Source organism: Rattus norvegicus, chromosome 1 (genome assembly GCF_021556685.1).
Source record: "Rattus norvegicus strain SHRSP/BbbUtx chromosome 1, alternate assembly SHRSP_T2T, whole genome shotgun sequence".
NCBI classification, from domain to species: domain Eukaryota; kingdom Metazoa; phylum Chordata; class Mammalia; order Rodentia; family Muridae; genus Rattus; species Rattus norvegicus.
In genome coordinates this window covers 198,360,292-198,372,500 of record NC_141534.1, presented here as the reverse complement: position 1 = coordinate 198,372,500, position 12,209 = coordinate 198,360,292, and the positions used below count along the sequence as shown (strand labels likewise).

General features: G+C 49.2%; 1 protein-coding gene across 50 annotated transcripts in view; it reads right to left on the bottom strand.

The window, feature by feature from the left end:
- Plekha1 (pleckstrin homology domain containing A1) overlaps positions 1–11,971 on the bottom strand; it is a 62,031-nt gene extending 50,060 nt beyond the window's left edge. For 28 of the 50 annotated variants that reach the window (NM_001079894.2, NM_001415980.1, XM_087572670.1 and 25 more), the window contains 1 exon segment: positions 882–978. The gene's annotated coding sequence lies outside the window, so the exon portion shown is untranslated. 50 annotated transcript variants of the gene reach the window in all.
- Positions 11,972–12,209: the final 238 nt, after the last annotated feature.

The following is a 12,209-nucleotide window of genomic DNA, read 5'->3' as shown; positions in this document are numbered from 1 at the left end:
GTTCCGGTCATTAAACACACAGGAAATAAGTTTTCTAGTTAGAAGACTAATTTACAAAGGGCAACACGACTTCATAAGAGCACAGAAAATCTTATTAAAATAGATAGCGACCAACTCATCCAAGCAAGTATTAGAAAGGACGGGAAGGCGAACTAGAAAACGAAATGCCATAAACTACCTGAGTATCTGTTCCTTAAACCTGTCCTCGGGACTTGGACCCAGACAACATCAGTTTCTGAATTTACTCGGCCCTCGGTCAAGGCTCAGCTTGGGTGTCTGGCAGAATGAGGATTCTACCCAAGGCCGAGCACCACGAACAGCAGGGCGCTTTCAACCTGACACCACTTTCTCCTCGGACGCTCTCCCGGGAGGGTCAATAGAAAGCATCCGAAAGGAACCACGAGACGAGCAGGGCTGCCTTCCTCCAAGTCCCGAGCCCAGAGTTCAGGAGCCTCACAGGTCCCACCCGCGTGACCTTGGCCAGGGCACTCCCAACCCTGCCACTCGCTGTCCGCACACGCGGGGAAGCGGGGCTATGCGGGATCGAGCGGCGGGGATGGGGCGGACACGGCCCTGGAGGCGCGCCGCTCCGACAGGCGTCGCCACCGGGATCCCGGAGAGGGGCCGAGCCGCGGCGACGGCAGCGAGGACGCTAGGGACTGTGAGCCTTGGTGGGGACCCGCAGGGCAGGCCACCGGCGCAGAGGAGCCCGCGCACAGGTGAGCCCGGCCTCGCCCAGGTGCGCGCGCCCGCAGACGCGCGAGGAGGCGCGGCCCCGCGCCCCTTCAGCAGCGGGAGGCCGCCTCACACACGCGTCCCTCGCCCCGCTTTCCCCTTCCACACACGCACACCACAGCTGCACGCCTCATGCCCCACTTTACCGCGGCCTCCGCCCGGAGCACCCGCGCCACCGCGGTCCCGGCTCCTTCAGGCACTCAGCTGCCGGGAGCGGCGCCCACGACGGCCCGCCCGCGCACTGCGCACGCGTGCACGCGCTGCCTCTACCCGACCAGACAGCGACTGAGATTCCGGAGCGGGCACTCCCAACGGCGAACACTACAAGTCCCGACAGGCTCCGCGCGCGCCCGGCGGCGTGGCGGGCAAAGGAATCGGGCGTCTTCCTAGTTCCAGGGTGTTGGCTCGCGGCCGCGCGCGGGGCGCTGGGTTCCCCATGCCGCGCTGCATCCTGGGGCTTGAAGTTTTCGAGGACCACGAGGCTCGGCTTGGGACGTGGAACTCGGAGTTCTCTGATGTCATCACCTAGAACTGCGAAGCGCAGGGATCTTTAAAAATAGGTTTGGTTCCTTTGCAGATAATTTGCAAAGCTGTCCCATAGTGAGTACAAGAAACATAAAATTCACTGGTCGCGCACCAGTTTTTTACTCCTAAACATTTCTTTCTCAAAGTGCAATTTCACTCCATCCTTATAATAGTGATAATAGTGCAGGAGGCCAGGGAAATTTAAAGGATTGGTCGAAACACTTTCAAGGAGATATTTAGAAATATTCAACCTATTTGGTGAATGACTACAGTGTATGAAGTTCCTGCCCTCGTGGAACTTGTGTGTCATAAGGAGAGCTAGCCTTTTACAAAGTACAATCCTTACACATTTTAGTATGTGGGACAGAAGAATGAGGCTCAGAGATGGAGACTGGGGAGGCAGGCTTCATCAGAGAGGGTGTCCTGTCCAGCCACGTTCTCTGAGGAAGAGATATTTGAGCTGAAACCTGAAGAAGGTGAAATATTCAAACATGCAAAAAAAAAAAACCAGGAGAGAATTACATACACCACCTTTCCCAGTGAGTGACACACTGAGGCTCTCGATAAACGTCTGTGGGGTTTGTGTCCTCTATATCCTGTCTGCACAGCTGTGAATCATGCCCTCTCACTTGAAAGTGTTTATCAACATTTCTCATGACACCTTTCCTCTGTCGTGTACATGAGACAACTAGGATATGCTCGTCTCAGAGCTAGATTAGAGGCTAGAGGTGGAGATGACTGCCCTGTGCTGAGTCTCCGCTCCGCATTTCCAGCTCCCTTACATCCAAAATGATCAGCACCTTACCTTCTGAGAAATCTCAACTGCACAGCCTTGCTGAGGACAATCTGTCTCTTCTTCAGGTGGGAACAGGAGGACTCATTTCCTCACGTACCTAAAAAGTAGCCAGCACTGCCACCCCTTTCCTTCGGTCCATGCACTGAGCTTTGGCTGATTTAATTGAATGTGTAGATTTAAAAAAAAAAAAAGTTTTCACATAAAAATCCAGATGTCAGCTGATTTTCCCAGGTTTTTAAGCTAACCTTCCTTGAAGATCTGAAAGAAATTTCTGGCTTTTCAGCCCTTGGAGCCCTAGGAGATTCCATTGGGAGTAATTAGGATGTATCCAACAGAATGGCTGTTTGCATATCTGTAACAAAATATCTGAGAAAAGCAATTAAGTTAGGAGGAGCTTATTTTAGCTCACAGTTTGAGGGGACGGTTCATCATGGCAGGAAAGGCATGGTAGCAGAAGAATGAGGGTTAGTCAGACCACATCTGGCCCATATTCAGGATGGGTATTCTCTCCTCAGTTAAACTTCTCTGGAAATTCCCTCAGAGTTCTTCCCCACCCCTTCCCTCTCCATCCCTTCCCTCCCTTCCCCCACCCCCCAACACTCCAAGTTAGCAATTAAGCTGAACTAACACAATCTGAAAGTCAAATGCAAACTGGCTCAAGCTGGCTCAGTGTCTTTTTTGTGATGGGAAAGCCTAACTCTGAAGCAGCAAGCTTCTGTATCAATTCCCTCTATGTCTGACTAGAGAGCCATTCTCCTGATTGTCGTTGTTACCGTCTGACTAAGTAGTGTGTAATTGCATAATGAATCCTAAAGCTCGTTTGGCTTTGAGAGCTAAATGTATATACACTTACAGAAACCAGAGAAGTGATTCAATTTGCCCAATGACGCACAGCAAAAGTATTCTCGGGACTACTTCAAGGTTGGGATCTAGCCAAAACCTGACAGCTCCTGATGTGCCTCTGAGTTCAGAGGCTGAAAGAAGGCTAGGTATAGATGACAGAAGGTTCTTTGCTCTTCCTCTGCCCCCACCCCCACTCTATCAGCTCACATTATATAACAGTGCTTTCACTGTTATTTAATAAAAAAGCATAGGCATGTGAGATGGTCCTCTGCTGACATTGGAGTCTGACAGCAAACCAAGTGAAAGAACAGAGGCGAGCTGGAATACTTCACAGAGCCAGTCTGGACCGAAGGCTTTGTAATTTACCTTTGAAGCATCTCTGCCCCGTCATCCCCATGCCTCCCATGGATGACATGAAGTACCTTGGTCTTTTATTCCAAATACTCCTTGGTTTCTTTCTGCACACTTTACAGCAAGACATCAGCCCCTCTGGTGAAGCCAAGCAGATTGTTGTACAGAAGTCAGGAGACTAGTCCAAATGCATATGGTATTACTGGGTCTCTCTCTCTCTCTCTCTCTCTCTCTCTCTCTCTCTCTCTCTCTCCTTTTTACTTTTGTGTTTGTTTTTTGAGGCAGGGATTCTCTGTGTAGCCCTAGCTGTCTTGGAATTCACTCTGTAGACCTTGCTGACCTCGAACTCACAGACATCCTCCTACCCCTGCCTCCTGAGCACTGGGACTAAAGGCATGCGCCACCACCTCCCAACTGTCGTTTTCCTCTTTGATATAGTCTTTGACCTCCCTTTTCCCAGGAACACTCAGAACCTCTGCCTTACTCTCTCCCCTTGGCCACACTTATATTTACTTATGTAAATCTGAGCAGAACGCAGAACATCACCTACGTATCTCCTTGGTCTTGTTTTCCTTCTGTCCCACCAGAATAGAAGCCCGACCCTGACAATGCTTAGTCTAATGTTTAATTCACGGCTGTTCTCTGTCTTGAACAGAAACGTGTGCTGAACACCACCACAAACCTCCTTCCCTGCTCAGTCAGAATCAAAAAAAAACCACAGGAACAATTCCTGAGGTAAATCCCTGTCTAGCCAGATGTCAGGGCCAAGGGGAAACAAGGATTAAATATGAATCAGAACTCTCTCTCTCTCTGAACCCGGTGCTGTCCTGTGTTCCCTCTAGAAACTTGGAGGCAGAGTTAAAAAACAAAACAACAACAACAAAACCCCAGCTCTTTTCTGATGTTTGGTGTATACGGGAACTAGAGCCAGGAGAGAATCAGAGCTTTGCCCCCGCAGCTGCAGTGGGGAAGCTGCACCTTGGCTCTCTGCCACACCCACACACCTGGCAACAAGCTAGCGATAGGAAGGATGGTGCCTGGTAATTACCCAGGGCTGGTCGGGTTAAGGGACTTGCCAGACTACAAATGAGGTGGCTGAAGTCTCTCTCCTTCAGGAACTACCTACGTCTTCTCAGCACAATCCTGCTCTAGGAATGAATGTGAAGGACACAGTTCTGGAAGGATGGGTGCCTGGCCAGGTGCAAGGATAGTAAGATTTCCAAGTGGGTCAGCAACCAGCTGGAATCCCAAGTCCACAAAGAAAAACTGAGAGAGAGAGAGAGAGAGAGAGAGAGAGAGAGAGAGAGAGAGAGAGAGCGCAGCTCTAACACCTGAAGGAAACAGAATTAAGCCTTTTCTAATTTCTAATGATCAGGTAACCAGGGCAGAGCATAGCCCTCGACATCTGGATAGATGTGATTTATAAAAAAAAAAAAAAATCACCTAGTGCCACTGATGTGGCCAAAGTTCCCAGCCACTCTGTGATCTCTGGACTCTAGGAGCATCTAACCACATGGGACACCTGCTTATACCCTGGTCTAATCCTCTGAGTACACACACACACACACACACACACACACACACAGAGAGAGAGAGAGAGAGAGAGAGAGAGAGAGACATGACAATTCTAGGATGCAGACAAGTACTAAAATTGAGGCCCTTAGACAGCTCCATGTTACCCAAGCATGTGGCCTCTTGCTCCAGTTTGTCATCCAGACTTGAAAAGCAAGGTTTTCTGAGATCAAGATTACCACAAGGTTATGGCTAAGTTGCTCACTGCTACGTTAAGGTATGGAGCATTCTTGAAGGTGAAGGCTCTTTTCAGAGGAAACTGGAAATGACTCCATCTTGGCATCACAAGCATAAAGTCTTTGGATTGTGGGAAATCCTTCTCAGATCACTGCCACTCACCTGTCCACTTCAGCCAGACTCCAGCTGCAGTCAAAGGTCGCTAGCTAGTCCCATCCACTCCTCCCATTTGCCAGAAGAGACCATTAGCTCAGCAACGAGAGATAAAGCCTCAAGTGTCCCAGAAGGTTGGATGTGTCCTATGACCTTCTCCCTAATAAAGAGAACATGGAAATGTCGGTTTTTACAACAATCCCAGGGCTGCCTTGTCCCACCCCAGAAAAGCACCTCAAGGAACCTGGTTCTACAGTCCATCCGACCAGCTGGATGATCTCATCCCATTACCTGACTTCTCTGAGGGTTAACATCGCTTCTTTGCAAATACAGGGGATGGTAGGGCTTTATGTCTTAAACTTAATTAACACCTGTAAAGTCTGGCCCGCAGACTAGCCCCATCACTGTGAGCTATTAAGTGGTTTATCCCAATTTCTTGGGCTGCTACAGACTCTACACGTATCAAGGAGACTGGCATGATATTGGCAGCTTTGTCTTTCGGGAGTTTGGTGTAGCTGGGGAGCAGGGCCAGGTAGATCCAGTGCTGGGGGGAAGTCGAAGGACTCCAGATATGTCTACTGTGGGGATTGTGGTTTGGTTTGTCTTCTGGGGTCCACGAAAATAAACACAAACCTTCACTAACAAAGAGAGACTCAGGCTTACCTGGAATAGTATCATGGTTATCATCCCGTAACTCCTAGAGGAACGTTTTAAATTTAAAGGCTCCCGGGTTGCCCCCTCCCTTGACAACAGGCCCACCCCCAGCCAACAGCTAAGGCAACTCTAAATCTGGCATCCGTTCACCGACCTCCTGGCATGTAAACACATCTTTGTTCCCAGCTGGCGTTTAATAACTGTACTTTATAGTGAAACAAAAGCAGCAATCAGAGTCCGACAATGGAAGCTGCAGTCAGGGCTGAACAATACCTCGAATTCCCTTGGCAATCTCCCCCATCCGCAGCTGTGAGAACCAGAAGTTCTAGCGTGAATTCCATTCAGCATTATTCACGCAGCCTCACTGTGGCTTGTTTGAATCATGGCTTTCCTGCCTCCTCAGCGAGGCTTTCGAGGGTCTGAGATGGCACGCCACGCCTGGGCCAGAGCCAAGAGCAGGTGGCCGTGTGACGAAGCCAGAGGGCCCCAGGCTGGAGCAGCCATCCCTGCACCAGCACTTCATGCAAGACTTCCTCCAGATGAAGGAGACCTGTTTTCTGAGGACACTATGGTCTCACATTCCACAACATTGTCCAGCCACTGGCGACTGTGCCTGGGTTCCGAACCCTCTGAGGAGAAATCTGAGACTGTGGATCCAATACCAAGGTCCCTGCTGCTCCATAGAGTCACTGGGGACCTTCAACACCATTCAGTCTGAATCACTGAATTTTCTGTTTTGTGTAGATGACATTTCAAATAGCTGAGGGTGACCTCAATCTCCCTAAGTAGCAAAGGATGGTCTTGATTTTCTGATCTTCCTGCTTTTACCTCCCAAGTACCAGGGCTACAGGCTTGTGCCACCACAACTGGCGTACATAGGATAGCACTAGAGACTGAACGCAAGACTTCATGCATTCTAGACAAACTGAGCCACATCTCTAGCAATATTATCTTTCCTTCTTTCTTTTTAATTCATTTGAAGTATAACTTAAAGTCTCTAATTGTTAAATGTAAAACTCAATAAACTTTACTGTTTTTGGTTTCAGACCCAGGTATAAGGAACTGAGCTGCATATTTTACATATCAAAGGAGATCTGGCCTCCAGGTTCTCCCAGCATCCCTCAGTCCCTACCTAGTATACCCTGCCCCCCAACCCTGAACTTTCCAGCCCAGCGGCTGTGCTGCCCTTCCCCCCAGAAACTCCTCCCTATATAACCCAGACATTTTCTTCTCCCTTTCTTCTTCTCTTCTCTCTCTGCGTACACACTCTTTCTTTCTCCTCCCTCATCCCTCCTTCCTCAATCCTTGGGACCAGTGAACTCTCTTGAGAGCCGCTTCCCAATAAACCTGCCTTTAATAAATTCTAATCTCATTTCACCAGCAGAGACGTAACATAATATCTACCTCCCAAGATACACTTCCAATATCCCACAAGACTTCTACGCCAGCTGGAGACATCACTCTCGTGGCTACGGTCATCATAGACTGCTTAGTATTGTCTGTTCTTGCACCTCACAGAATGGCAACAGCACACTACGTTATGTAGTCTTTGACAGTCTGAAATCTTTTGCTCAACATTGACTCTATGACGCCAAAATGTCACATTACTGTGTGATATTGCATTTTGCGAACAGCATGCAATTAATTCTTTTACTGTGGGACATTTAAGGTTACAGTTTAAGACTCGGGTGAATCAAGCTGCTTCAAACCTTCGTATGCTCCTTTTCTGTGTACATTTGTACTTTTCGCCCCTGGCTGTTAAGTGGCCAGTATTCTTGAGAAATATAAGAAGCTGATGTTACAGTCTAGCCCATGCTTACCTCAGCTCGCCCCGTCTCACAGACACCACCAGCGGGTGAGCTGCTAGAATATTGTGAACCAAGGTCAGACTTGCCCGTGACACCACTGTTTCACCTGGGAAGTGAGTCTATATCAATGGGGTGGCACATCCTGTCCCCCTTCCCCCTCCCCACCTCCGGCCTAAGAATCAGAGGCCCCTGTTGCAAACTCCTGCTGTGAACATTCCCCCACCCCCCACCTCCCACCTCCAGCCTCAAAAGGGATAAGTAGAGGTTTTATTCTCTGCCTAGTGGACTCCGATTCTTTTGAGAGACTTTGCTACACTGTCTGTCTGATGCTAGGTGCTGGGACCTGAGCTCTCCCCAGAGCCCCTGCCAGGGTTGTCCCTCTATATGTTCATGGAGGTACTTAATGACTCTTCTACTAAGCTCCTGAGTTCCCTAGGCTGTTCCCTTGAGGTCACATTCAAACTTCAACAAGAAGTAGCAGTAGTGCTCTAGAGAGCTACACCAACTTCACTCCCCCCAGCAACTTGGTCTGAGAGCTTCAGTCCCACCAGCAACTCGGTCTGAGAGCTTCCACTGCTCCACAGCCTGGCCCGCCCTAGCTATCATTGGCCCTTTTAGTCTTTCTAGTGGGTACATAACAGAATCTTATCACGCTCTCATCAATTTGAAAATCTCTCCACACTCTCATATACAGTCTGGGCTGAGACTCAGGGATTGTATCAGCCTTGTCGTGTAGATTTAAAAATAAAACTAAAGGGCTGGAGAGACGGCTCAGTGGTTAAGGGCACTGACTGCTTTTCCAGAGGTCCTGAGTTCACTTCCCAGCAACCATGTGGTGGCTCACAACCATCTGTAATGGGATTCCATGCCCTCTTTCATGAGTCTGAAGAGAGCAACAGTGTACTCACATAAATAAACTTTAAATAAATAAATAAATAAACAAACAAACAAATAAATACTGAAGGCAAGAGAAAGCAAGCTCCGAAGACCAGCACAGGGCCCCTGACTCCTGAGCATGGATTCTTTCCTATGATGAGTGTCAGGTCAGAATGTGAACAGGTCTGGCCAAGCAAGCTGCTATGATTTTTAACATGTCAGTGTCACAGGGGAAGTGGGGGGTGGGGGGGAGCAGAAGGAAGTGGTGGAGCTCCTGGGCTGGCTGTGGGGACTCTTGTGTTCCTGCACAGGAAGCCAGCCACTGACAACCCTGCACTTTGCCTAGCAGAGCCAGTTTCCTTGTATGTTCTCATTGTAGACCCAACACCCTTCAGTGTCAATCAACAATCAGAAGTCTGGTAACCTCCAGTCATATCTCTCTCTCTCTCTCTCTCTCTCTCTCTCTCTCTCTCTCTCTCTCTCAGAATTTTACTTCTTATTTTATGTGTGTGTGTCTGGTGCCCGTGAAGGATAGAAGACAGTATCATATTCCTAGAACTGCAGTTACAGGTGTTGTGAGTGACCATGTAGGTGCCGGGATCAGATCCCAGATCCTTTCTAAGAGCAGCAGGTACTCCTAACCACTGAACCGTCTGTCCTGGGCTGACTCTTAACCATTGCGTAAGTCTATCTATCACCCTATATCCATACATCACTATTCCTCACCTGAGTCGGGCCCTACCATCCGCAACTGAACTCCACCTCGGCTTCCTTCTAGAGCCGACTTTCATATACAAACTCTACAGGTCTGTCCTGCTTAAGAGTGTTTCCTGACTCCTGCCTGACTACGACTCTGCCCAAGAAAGCCAGGCCACTGGGGCACACTAGTTAAATCCCAGCCCTCAGGAAGCTGATCTCTGAGTTTGAAGCCAGCTTGGCCTACAGAGCGAGTTCCAGGACAACCAGGGTTACACAATGAAACCTTGTCTTTGAAAACAAAACTCTGCCCACGTGCACTGTCCCAGGCATTGGCCAGGTAGAGGACCAAGGTTGCTTTCTGGGAGGCAAGCCTACTTCTAGGCTGTGAGAGAGTCTTGGGGCAGATCTGGCTTTGGGGAGAGGTGGCTGGCAGTTGGAGACAAGCTTCAAGCCTAGAAGGGACTGGAGAACATTAAGGGCAACATGGCGGGACACTCATGGGACACACTAGAAGGAGTACTGGGGACTACTCAGGGTTCACTCTGGCAGCAGCCAGAGGTGACTTCCAAATCCTCACTTTCAGCTTCAGATTCTGAACTCCACAGGCCCTGTGAATCCTGGGAGAACAGAGTTCATAGATGGACCAGTGAGCCCAATAACAAAGGACGGAGACAGGAGTCCTGTATCCTGAACTCTATCTCTGGTACCACGTGGTCCTCATCCCTCAATTGCCTTGGATTCCAGTGGAGCTTTAGGACCCGTCCAAAGGCTGACCAGAGGACTCTGTTTCAAAATTCATTTCTTTTATTTCTTTCTTGTTCTTCACATGAGTGTGTTAAGTCAATATAGTTTTAAATCTAGTAGGGCATCCCAGCAGCCATACTAAGAAAAACTTGCGTCCAGGATCTACCTCTAGTTAGGCTTTTTGTCATAAAGAGATAATCAGTAGGGACTCCATTGTTAAAGCGCCTGGCAGGCGAGAGAATGACTTCAGTTCAGACCCCCAGCACCCATGTAAACGAAGCCAGGGATGGTCTCCTATATCTGCCCAGCTAGCATGAGCAGGTGCAGGCAGAGCTCAAGGTCACCAGCTTCAGCGACAGACGTTGCCTCAGAAAAGATAAGGTGGAGGGCGATAAAGGAAGGCATCAAATGTCAATCTCTGAAACACACACACAACACAGATATACACAGCACATATACACCACACACACATACACAGCAGACAGGTATACACAGCACATGTATACCACATACACAAATACATATCACACAAACCTCACATACACTTCACACACACACACACACACACACACACACACACACACACACAAGATAGTATTATTTAGGAAAACTGCTTGAACATTATGACAGTGACTGACCTTTTACAAAGACCTAAATGATCCTGTCTCCATGATCTAAGCTTTTTGACCCATGACATTGAGTTCAAGCCTGCTGGCTTGCTGGCTGTGTGGCTTTGAGCCACTCGCTGACACTCCAGCTTGTTTTCTCATCGGGAAACCAATCTCTGCTGCAGAAAGGCGGTAAAGACGGCACTTGGCAAATAGTAAGTGCCAAAAAGCGACCTTTATGATAATGTCCACTGGTCTACTACGGGAGTCACGTGGGACCTCTAGGCAGCCTGCTCCCTGGCTTCATCACCTGCTTCCCAACAACAGTTGAGTTTGTTTCTCCTGCGTATCCTGAGATGCCCTCTTGCTCTCTGTTTCCCTGCCCACATGCTGCCCGCCAGACTGTTTGTTTTGGATGCAGGAGGCCAGCCAGGGAGTGCCGGGCCTGCCCATACGGTTCCTTGAACAAAAGCTGATCCCTGAGTCATAGCTGAGAGAAACCAACACATCTAAGCACCCACAGACACATCAGAGGCAGAGTGCCCTGGGGGCAGAGGTGACAGGGACAGGATCCCAGCAAGCCTGGCAATAGGTGGGAGATTTATTCTAGGGAAATGTAGAATACTGAAGGGTTTTGAGTAAGGGACACATAGAATCAGATCTGGGAGGTAAGTCCTACAGGAGCAGGCACTCCCATCCATCCAGACCCCTCATCTTTGTCTTGGGTTTCCCCGTACCAGCTAAGGCTTTAAGGTGACTTTGCACTCCTGCCTCATTTGCCATGCTTTCCATTGGCAATGTTCCCCACTGTCCTTCAGGTCTAGCTTGCTGTATCTATTCCAAGAACCCTCTCCAGGTCCCCAGCACAAGACTGGGGACCTACACTTACAGAACTCAAAGCTTTTCCACACGTACCCAGCGGACAGAGTCACTTATAACTAGTGCCTTAGGCAACTAATTCTTGGAGCACACAGTGCTTGGAAAGAACAGAAACCTTTGAGGTCGGGAGACCTGAGTTCAAGTTCAGAGTCTGCGTAGCAGCTTCACGGAGGGGTCTCCGTCTCCACAGCGCCTCTGAGCCACACTTCTCCTTTGTCCACAGGCCAGCACAGCTGTCTCCAAAGGTCATGGTAGCAAGAGAATGTTAAAGTGCTCGGTAAACACTCAAATCAAATAAAAGCTGGAGACGACATGGCTGAAGTGCCAGGGAGGCCGAGTGTGGGAACCCTGGCTCAGTCTCCACCCTAGGCTCTCTTTAGACAGCTTGTCCGATCTCCCTGGGATTGTTTTCCTCCTCTGGAGATGGAAAGTTTAATAACTGCCTCTGGAACGAACGTGCTAGTCTAGTACGTTAAGCGAGCAGCACCATACCTGGCATATGGTAACCTGGCAATGGATGTCCTCGCCTCTCCCTCCTCACTGACAGAGAGAGACAGAGCTTTGGACTTTGGAGTTTATATGTATCTTCTGTTGGTTGCCTAGATGGTGCTGTGTTTTATAAATAAGAGAAGAGACAAGGATGTGTTTGACAGAGTGAGATATGGTGAGGTGGAAGGGGGGGGGGTACCGCCGGGAACACCTGGAGAGAGGGGGGAGAGGCAGAGAGGAAGAGAATAAGCGAGTGAGGAGGGGGCAAGCAGCCCCTTTCCTAGTGAGTCAGGCACACCT